Genomic DNA, 9,897 nt, shown 5'->3' with positions numbered 1-9,897 from the left:
GTGGATACAACAAATTCGGGGTAGATAACAGCATAATCTAACTTGTAGCATAGTACGTAAGAACGGATGGCTCTGATCTCGCAGAAACATAAACCTGCCTTAGAAATAAGTGGGCTAATCCCAACCCACCCGCTTTCACGGACCGGAAAAGATTTGTACGGCTCGTGCGTTCCCACTTGGAGGCCCAAACAAAAGTGGCGAAAACTCTGTGTATCTTCTGTACATTTGAGCGGTTCATGCACAGCACCTCAAGTACATACCAAATTTTGGCTGCTAAGAATAAGTTGCAAACTGTTGACCTCGAGAATATTGATAGGTTTTTTCCTCCCCACTTGTTCGCTTTCTCCCTTAATTTTTCTGTCTCGTCGTTCCAGTATTCACTGGGATCATTATATTTCTGCAGTGGCACACCGAGGTACTTCGTCGGCACGGAGCTCCACTTAACCTTTTCGAAAAATTCTGGCTTTTCGTCCCAGGTACCATGCCAAAAACCTGCGCTCTTATCCCAGATTAAGGCACTGCCTGACCACTTGCAGTACTTGTCTGCTACACTGACTGCTTCACTAATGCTCCCTCTGTCATTACAAAAAACAGCGATGTCATCTGCGTAGGACAGTACTTTGACCTCAGCCGTCATTAACCTAAAACCATGTATCTTGTCGCTATTGATTATGCTCAAACAAAAGGGCTCCAAGTAGATAGCAAATAACAAGGGGGAAATTGGGCAAACCTGACGGGCACTCCTTGCAATTTGAAAGTTTGCAGTAACTTCCTTGTTAATTACGATGCTAGCAAAACAATTCCTATACGACATCTTCACCCCTTCCAAAATAACATCTCCTACATTTACATGTTTTAATATTGAAAAAAGTACGTCATGCATAACACGGTCAAAAGCCTTTTCCAGGTCTAGTTGCAACATTGCTACTTGGCTGTCCCATGCATCGCAACACTCAAGGATGCTCCTCGCAGTGTGGATATTGGTTCCTATTGTTCGGCCCTTAATTCCGCATGTTTGGTGCGGTCCTGCGATTAACCGTATTACGCTTTGCAGTCTCTTGGCGAGTACCTTCATAAAAACCTTATAATCAGTGTTAGTGAGGCTTATGGGACGATAAGCACTCACTGACAAGAGCTTCACTGGATCTTCACTTTTGGGTATGAGTACAATATGTGACCTTCGAAAGGACGGTGGCATTTCCTTTACCTCGTAAGCCTCCGCTACGAGGCGTAACAGGAGCTCCGACAGCTCATCTTTGAATGCTTTGTAAAAAGCTGTGCCTAGTCCATCAGGGCCTGGCGTTTTCCCTTCACTTAATTCATTAATGGCCCTTTCAATTTCCCCAACTGATATTGGCTCTTCGAGGCGTGCGGTGGTTTCCTTATCTAGTGTCGGCATGATTGACAAAAACTCGCTGTCCAAGGCTGCTTCTCTGTTACCGCTGCACCCAAGAAGTCCTTTATAATAATCCAAAAACGCGCTTTCTATCATCTGTTTGTCCGTGGTAGTCACTCCTCCGTATTTAATCTGTTTTATTTCTTTACGCGAGGCGTAGCGCTTTTCTTCGCTCAGCGAGCGTTTCGTCGGTATTTCCCCCAGCCAAAGGTGTTCTGCGCGTGCGCGTATGACTGCTCCTCTGTATTTTTCAGTGTCCATTATCTCAAGCTGGTTCTTGACCTCTCTTATCTCTTTAGTTAAAGTGCCTGGTCGCGTGCTTTCGACTGACAACAAGAATTCTAGCTGACCTTGTAGTTCTTTTTGCTTTCTTTTTTCATTGTAGCGTAACATGGAAGACCTTTCAATTCCAGCAATTTTAACTTCTTCCTTGAACTGTTCCCATGCAGCGACCATTCGCCCCGACTCAGACGAGCGCACTTTCTCAATAAGTAGTTTTACCTTATCCACGAAGACTTCATCACTAAGTAATTTATTGTTCAGTTTCCACAGTTTCCAAGAAAAGGTTGATCTTTTCTTCTTCACTCCCAGAGAAAACATTACGGCACTGTGATCACTGAAAGCTACTGGTTTGTGCTCGTAACTGTTGCATAGCGGCACGAGTACATCTGATACGTATGCTCTATCTATACGGGAATGACAATCGCGCTGCAAATGCGTAAACCTAGCGCCACTTCCAATTTGCAATACGTTTCCTACATCTTCAAAACCCCCCTCTTGCATAAGCGCTGACAGCAACGAAGCACTTTGATCACGAACGGATAGTCTTTTGCTTCTATCTTCTCTGAAGCACACGCAATTAAAATCCCCCAGAATTATCACGTTTCTTTCAGATTTTAAATACCGTTCGACACTTGCAAAAAAGGATAACCGCTCAGTTATACTATTCGGTGCATATACGCAAATGATGCGCCATTTTTTACCAAAACCGCCAAAATCGCACAAAACGAGACGGCCGTCATCGCTAGCATGAACATACTCTTCAACAAATCCTAAAGAGTTCCGCAGAAAGAGAGCACACCCTCCAGAGGTGCCAACAGAATGACATATGCAAACATTATAGCGGGACCGAAAAGGTTCGACCATGCGGTCCGTTTGTTCTTGACTTTCGACCTTCGTTTCCTGTACCGCTATGATATCGAGGTCGTCCACTAGGAAAAGACGACTAACCTGATATTGCTTTCGTTTAGATCGAAGTCCGCGCACATTTAAAGTTGCGATACGCAACGTAGTTATGGGTTGCGAAGGCCGCGGGCAAGATACGGACCGCATGGTTCTTACCTCGCCGATTGACACATCCCTGGCTTCCACCGTTGAAGTTGTGGATAGACACGTACAAGGCGTGCACTTTCCACACGCGTCACATAATAATGAAGCCATATTCGCTATGTCCTTGAGCACCTATGCATTTAGGTCCCTCGTTGACTGTCTTCCCCCGTGGCTACGAGGGTGGCTTCGGCGGTGGACGTGTGCCCGCAGCGATGTTCGGCTTGAACCTCAAGCTGGGTCGCCTGAGCGTTGCCGCTTTCGTTGCCGGCTCACCTCCTGTTGTCCTCTCTGGTTCTGCGTCCTCGTTGCTGACATCTTCAAGCGTTCGCTTTGCGCTTGTCCCCGCTCTTGTGACGTCCATATCTTCAGGTTGTCCAGTCGACGACCCAATACCTTGCTCATTTTCGTTGTCGCTTTGGTCCCGCGGTATAGAGCTCACGCTGTTGGTCTGTTGACCCATTTGTTCAGCCTGAGCCGCTTCGCTTCCTTCGTCCTTCGGGCCCTTAGAAAGGGACGTGAATACGGGACCCCGATTTCTGCTTTCCGCTGCTTCTTCTGCATCAACTTGGTCCATTATGTGATCCGTGAGATGGTCGCCAGCCACAGGCCCGGCCACACTGGCGTATGTTTGGGCACACTCGCTGTCTTCGTGACCATAGCGTCTGCACCGACCACACCGGGGTATGCGACAGTCCCGGCGTATATGTCCCGTTCGTCGACATCGTAAGCAAAGCGGTGCCCGTCCTGGCACAACCAAAAGCGTTGTTATACCGCCCACTCGGAGCTGGTGTGGTAGGTCTTCAACTGTCAAGCCCGCTTTTAATTGCAGGGTGACAGTCCTGGTCGAGGTTCCTTTATCGGCGATACCTTGGACGCGCCAACGTTCCTTTGATACTTCTGTCACTCTTCCATAGTTTGCGAGTGCGGTGCGCACATCTTCATCCGGTACATTATGCAGAAGCCAATAAAGCTTTAGCCGGACATCCTGCTTGTTCGGGTCGATAACGAGGCAGCGCCTTTCCTTTATCTTTACGTCACCAAGTGCTAGCATCTTTTTCGTGGCTTGCGCTGTACTGAAAGTCACGGCCCAGACGTGGTTCATCTGGAAAGCGCCTGAGGCGAGTACCTCAGGCAACATACCCAGACTAACCAAAGTGTCACGGACGTCTTCAACACGATACGGCCTTGCCTTAATATCTCCGTGTAGAAAAACAGTATTCACAACACACGCACCTGTAGGCAACTGCGGCAATACGACTTTGTAATCCTGTTCATCTTCGGCGATAATCCTGTTTCCGCGACCCATCTGGGCCGCTGTATCCGCCCCTACGGAGCGCATGATGCACACGTCCGTACACAGCAGTGGCCGGAAGTGAAATCCACTCGGCCACCTCGCCGACACGTCCATGCTGTCGCATGTAGTCAGATATGTAGACATCTATGCAATGAGATCAGAAAAAAAATTCAAAAATATGCAAAAAGAACGACGAGGGTGGGACTCGAACCCACACGGGCAGAGCCCAAGGGATTAGCAGTCCATCGCCTTAACCACTCGGCCACCTCGCTTTTTTTTATCTTTATTGCCTACTTCGACAACACACCAATAAAACACATGCATATATAACACATTGTAGTCACACTAAAATGACATGGTCACCTTAAAAAGGTTATCTAGGATAACCACCCACTCGGGGGGCTCGGCTTGTGCTCGATATACTTCTCTAACATGTGCAATACTTGCAATGAAATTTTCCCGTACCGTGGAAACCTTGACATCGACATGGCGTACTGCCATTCTTGTTTTCCATAGACTATGGAGGCTCAGGAGCATGAACATGTCGTAGGGTGTTCCATCATATGTATCCGTGGGCAGAAACCGTATGCCTATGGGTGTAATTGGTAGATCTTTTTTAAGAGTTCGTTGTAGAATGTGCCAGTGAAAGACTGCATCCCAGCAATCTATGAAAGCGTGGTCAATCGTCTCCGGCTTTTTACACAGCAAGCAGTCATCAGTCCATAGTACGCCAATACCTTTCTGGTCTAACCATGTTTTAACTGGTAGGGTATTGGTATGTAATTTAAAGAAGAACGATTTAACTGTAGATGGAACGGGCATCCTTTTAACACGCTTCAACACGTCATTTCCTGGACCTCCTATGTTAACAACTTTTTATACTGGTACTGGTAACATTACATCAAGTAAGTCTTTATACAATTTTTTCCTTGTAATTGTAGACAAATAGTCCAAAGAAAACCTTGCGTGTAATACACGAAACGACATAACCACTTCACGCATGAATCCAGTCACACTCTTCCCACCGTAATCACAGCACGTAATGACGAATTCTGGCAGAGCACTTGCCAGCCGTACCTGTATGACTGTGTGTAAGAAATCATCCCTTTGATCTCGTAAAAAAAGAAAACGTGACACAAGCTGCCTGATATAGAGGTGAGCCAGCCCCAGTCCACCACTGCGAACTGATCGAAACAAATTAGTACGACTCAAACGTTCAAAACTTGACCCCCATATAAATACAGCAAGAACCCTATGTATCTTTTGAACACACACCCTCGTCATGAAAATAATTTACAAAACATACCATACTCTGGCAACTAAAAACAAATTACAAGCACTCGCGCGTCCGAATATTGACAAACCTCGGTCGATCCAGCCACCCGTTTTTTTTCCCTCATTTTATCAGTTTCTTCTAGCCAATAATCTGTGCTATCTTTATAGTGCTGCAGCGGCACTCCCAGATACTTCACAGGTGTCGTCGTCCACCGTGCCGAAGAGAAATGTTCTGGCGTTACGTCCCAGTTGCCATGCCATATACCGATGCTTTTTGTCCCAGTTTATCTCTGATTCTGACTGCTTGCAGTATGCTTTTGCGACTCGAACCACTTCCTGGACACTTTCTCGATCATCACAGAATACAGCTATGTCGTCCGCGTAGGCTAATACCTTCACTTCGGTCATTTGCAGTCTGAACCCTCTAATATTTTCGTTACTGATCACAGCCAAGCAAAAGGGCTCAAGGTACAATGCAAAGAGTAGAGGGCTTAGTGGGCACCCTTGCCGGACACTTGATTGGACAGGGATTCTTTCACTCAGGGTTCTATTAATTATAACCTGTATCGTACAGTCCTGATATGCCATTTTGACACCTTGCTTAATAACGTCACCAACGTTAACATGATTAAGTATTAAAAACAGCACTTCGTGTGACACTTTATCGAAGGCCTTCGCTAAATCTAATTGCAACATGGCGACTCGGCTATCGAAAGCGTCACAGCATTCAAAGACACTACGTGCTACATGAGTGTTTGTGCAGATGGTACGCCCTTTAATGCCACATGTTTGATGTGGTCCAACCAAGTATTTGATCACAGTTTGTAATCTCTTCCCAAGAATCTTCATTAACGCTTTGTAATCAAAATTGGTGAGACTTATTGGCCTATATGAGCTTACTGACAGTAATCTCGATCCTCTGTTTTTGGAATTAAAACCATGTGGGCAGATCGAAAAGACGGTGGCAGTTGCTTTTTGTTGTATGCCTCCTCAAATACATGATATAATATCTCGGACAGAAGGTCGCGGGTTCGATCCTGGCCGCGGCGGTCGCATTTCGATGGAGGCGAAATGGTAGAGGCCCGTGTACTTAGATTTAGGTGCACGTTAAAGAACACCAGATGGTCGAAATTTCCGGAGCCCTCCACTACGGCGTCTCTCATAATCATATCTTGGTTTTGGGACGTAAAACCCCAGATATTATTATTATTATCTCGGACACTCCAGGCGCGAATGCCTTATAGAATTCAGCTTCCAAGCCATCCGGTCCCGGCGCTTTTCCTACCGCCATATCTTCTATCGAGAGTTCAATTTCGCGCCGGCTTATCTTCTCTTCTAGTCGCTCTGTTTCCTCTTTATCTAGTCGTGGCATGGCCTTCAAAAAGTTTGTTTGAAATCCCATATCCACTGTTCTTTTGTCACCTAATATTTCGCGGTAATATACTTGAAACGCGCGTTTTATCATTTTACAATCTGAAGTTATCTGTCCACCGTACCTTATTTGTTGAATTTCATTCTTAATAGCGTATCGCTTTTCGTCAGCTAAAGCGCGTTTATTTGGCCTCTCATCGACCCATAACCTTTCGGCTCGGGCACGCGAACCACAGCTGCCTTATATTTTTCATTGTCGATAGCTTCCAGTTCATTCTTTACCTTGCTAATATCCCCCATGCAGGCACGTAGGGAAGGGGGGGGGGGCCGGGGGGCCCGGGCCCCCCCCCCCCCGAAATTCGTCCGGCCTTCTATATTCCCGGGCAACTTTTGTTTTATTTTTGGCATGGAAAGACTTTCTTTCGAAGAATTAGGCCTTGGCCCCCCCCCCCCCCCCCCCCCCGAAAAAAAATCCTGGCTACGTTCCTGCCCCCATGAACACTCCTGGTTCGGTACTCTCCATTTCAAGCAACATTTCAAGTTGTCGTTGCAGCTCCTTTTCCTTCATTTTTTTATTGCGGCTTCTAACGCTTGCCCTTTCCATCGCGATCATCTTAACCTTTATCTTTAGGTCCTCCCACGCTTCCGCATAGTTGGCTGGCTCGCTAACTAGCATTTTTTCGATTTCATCTTGTACTCTCTTAACGAATACCTCATCTTCAAAAAGTTGGCTATTGAATTTCCAGAGGTACCAATTGAATTTACGCTTTTTTGTTAGGGAGCCAATTTCAAGGTACACCATACTGTGATCACTGAAGGAGACTGGCTGCACACCGTAGTTATTGCATATTGATACTAGGTCAAGCGAAACATACACTCTATATAGTCTCGCGTGACTGTCTCTTTCAAAATGCGTGTATGTCGGTTTTGATGCCCCCATTAAAAGGCGGCCAACATCTTCCATGTTATGTTCCTGAACCAGGGTGTTCAGCAAAAGAGCGCTTTTATCACGCACTACGGCTCGCTTAGCACGATCCTCAGTATAACAGACGCAGTTAAAATCTCCCAATAATAGACGTATCTATCACAAATTAGATACTGTTCAAGCTCTGCGAAAAAAGCACATCGTTCCTGCACATCATTCGACATATACACACAAATCACTCTCCACAGATAACCGCTAAAAGAAAAATTATACACAATGAGCCGGCCGGTTTCATCAACCTTGAGTGACTGTTCTGTGACATTCAAACTTTTCCGCACCAAAATAAGACAGCCGCCAGACGTTCCCACGGCTGGGCATACGCACACGTTGTAGTATGTTCTAAATGGAGCCACCATGCGATCAGTCTGTTCTTCGCTTTCAACCTTTGTTCCTTGTATTGCTACAAGATCCAGTTCCTTATCAGCACACAGGCGATTAACTTGGCACTGCTTTCGTCTTGCGGCAAGACCGCGAACGTTAACGGTGGCAACACGCAGTCCTCTAACCAAATCCACTACCATAATGATTTGAAACAGGCTAATCGCACGGTTCAACAAACCACTCGCGCGCAAAAGCAACCCAAAGGTTTAAATTCCGCGTACAATAAGGCAACCGTACAGAACTGCGTTTTACACTTGTGAATTGGATGCGTACCTTAGATACGCAGCACAACAGCCTGCTCGTCTTCTTATCCATAGTGCGCGGTTCATCGCCCACACGCCATGAAAGGCCTGGGCCTTACTTGAGCTCCGAGCCCGCCGGTTTTCTATCCGGCGGAATGTTCGGCTTCGGACGGAAGATCGGCCGTCGCGTGATCGCCGCCTTTGGTGGTGGCTCCTCGCTTGTAGGGTCCCCTTTTTGGTCTTCACCAGCTGCTTGGTCATGAGTCCGTTTTGTTACATTCCCGCTTGAGGAAGCTACGTCCATTTCATCAGCATGGGTTCCTTGTTCCGCTGACCAGCGCCACGGTGTTCGATGCCTTTTGCGAGTCGTTGTCATCCTTTGCTTGGCCTTGTCTATCGTCCCCTTTGCTTTCTTTTCCTAGTTCACTGGTCTCTGTCACTTTCCTCGAGACAGGTTCCTCAGGGGGCGTTTGCACAGGGGGCGTGGCCTGTGATTTCGCTTTCGGCGTGCCACCAGGACACACTTCTTCGACGTCGGCTTCGTCCATAAGGTGTTCCGCCACTTCCTCCTTTGCTGCAGGGCCTGTCACGTTCGCAGATGTCCTAACGCATTGCGACTCGTCGTGTCCATAACGTCGACAGAGTGCGCAGCGTGGAACGCGACATTTACGGCGTAAATGCCCAGTATTTCTGCACCGAAGACAGAGCGCAGCTCTGCCTGGAGCGACAACCAATGTCTGCTCGCCAGCAACGCGTAGCAAGTGCGGCACGTTATCCACGGTTAGGCCTTTCTTCAGCACAAGGATGACAAGCCGTGTCGAAGAGCCTTTGTCTTGTAGGCCATGAACACGCCACCGCTCCCGCGTAATCTCCTTAACAGTGCCGTAGGGTGCCAAGGCCTCGCACACATCCTCGTCTAGTAGGTTGTGAAGCAACCAATGCACTTTTATGCGTATAGCTTGGTTTCCAGGAAAAAGTTATGCAAAAAGAACGACGAGGGTGGGACTCGAACCCACGCGGGCAGAGCCCAATGGATTAGCAGTCCATCGCCTTAACCACTCGGCCACCTCGCCGACACGTCCATGCTGCCGCATGTAGTCAGATATGTAGACATCTATGCAATGAGATCAGAAAAAAAAAATAAAAAAAAAATATGCAAGAAGAACGACGAGGGTGGGACTCGAACCCACGCGGGTAGAGCCCGATGGATTAGCAGTCCATCGCCTTAACCAGTCGGCCACCTCGCCGACACATCCACGCTGCCGCATGTAGTCATATACGTAGACATCTATGCAATGAGATCAGAAAAAAAATTTAAAAGAAAATATGCAAAAAGAACGACGAGGGTGGGACTCGAACCCACGCGGGCAGAGCCCAATGGATTAGCAGTCCATCGCCTTAACCACTCGGCCACCTCGCCGACACATCCACGCTGCCGCATGTAGTCATATACGTAGACATCTATGCAATGAGATCAGAAAAAAAATTTAAAAGAAAATATGCAAAAAGAACGACGAGGGTGGGACTCGAACCTACGCGGGCAGAGCCCAATGGATTAGCAGTCCATCGCCTTAACCAGTCGGCCACCTAGCCGACACATCCATGCTGCCGCATGTAGTCATAT

General features: G+C 47.3%; 1 protein-coding gene and 5 non-coding genes across 6 annotated transcripts in view; all 6 read right to left on the bottom strand.

Annotated features, from left to right (window-relative positions):
- LOC119394029 (cadherin-99C) overlaps positions 1-9,897 on the bottom strand; it is a 212,786-nt gene that overhangs the window by 115,914 nt on the left and 86,975 nt on the right. The window lies entirely within an intron of this gene.
- Trnas-gcu (transfer RNA serine (anticodon GCU)) lies at positions 4,210-4,291 on the bottom strand. The gene has a single exon. It is a non-coding gene; the product is annotated as a tRNA-Ser (tRNA).
- Positions 9,265-9,346, bottom strand: Trnas-gcu (transfer RNA serine (anticodon GCU)). Its single transcript has one exon. It is a non-coding gene; the product is annotated as a tRNA-Ser (tRNA).
- Positions 9,439-9,520, bottom strand: Trnas-gcu (transfer RNA serine (anticodon GCU)). The gene has a single exon. It is a non-coding gene; the product is annotated as a tRNA-Ser (tRNA).
- Trnas-gcu (transfer RNA serine (anticodon GCU)) lies at positions 9,612-9,693 on the bottom strand. The gene has a single exon. It is a non-coding gene; the product is annotated as a tRNA-Ser (tRNA).
- On the bottom strand, positions 9,785-9,866 carry Trnas-gcu (transfer RNA serine (anticodon GCU)). The gene has a single exon. It is a non-coding gene; the product is annotated as a tRNA-Ser (tRNA).

Source organism: Rhipicephalus sanguineus, chromosome 1 (genome assembly GCF_013339695.2).
Source record: "Rhipicephalus sanguineus isolate Rsan-2018 chromosome 1, BIME_Rsan_1.4, whole genome shotgun sequence".
Classification (NCBI taxonomy): Eukaryota; Metazoa; Arthropoda; class Arachnida; order Ixodida; family Ixodidae; genus Rhipicephalus; species Rhipicephalus sanguineus.
The sequence above is the reverse complement of the archived record's forward strand: the minus strand, read 5'-3'. Positions and strand labels throughout refer to the sequence as shown.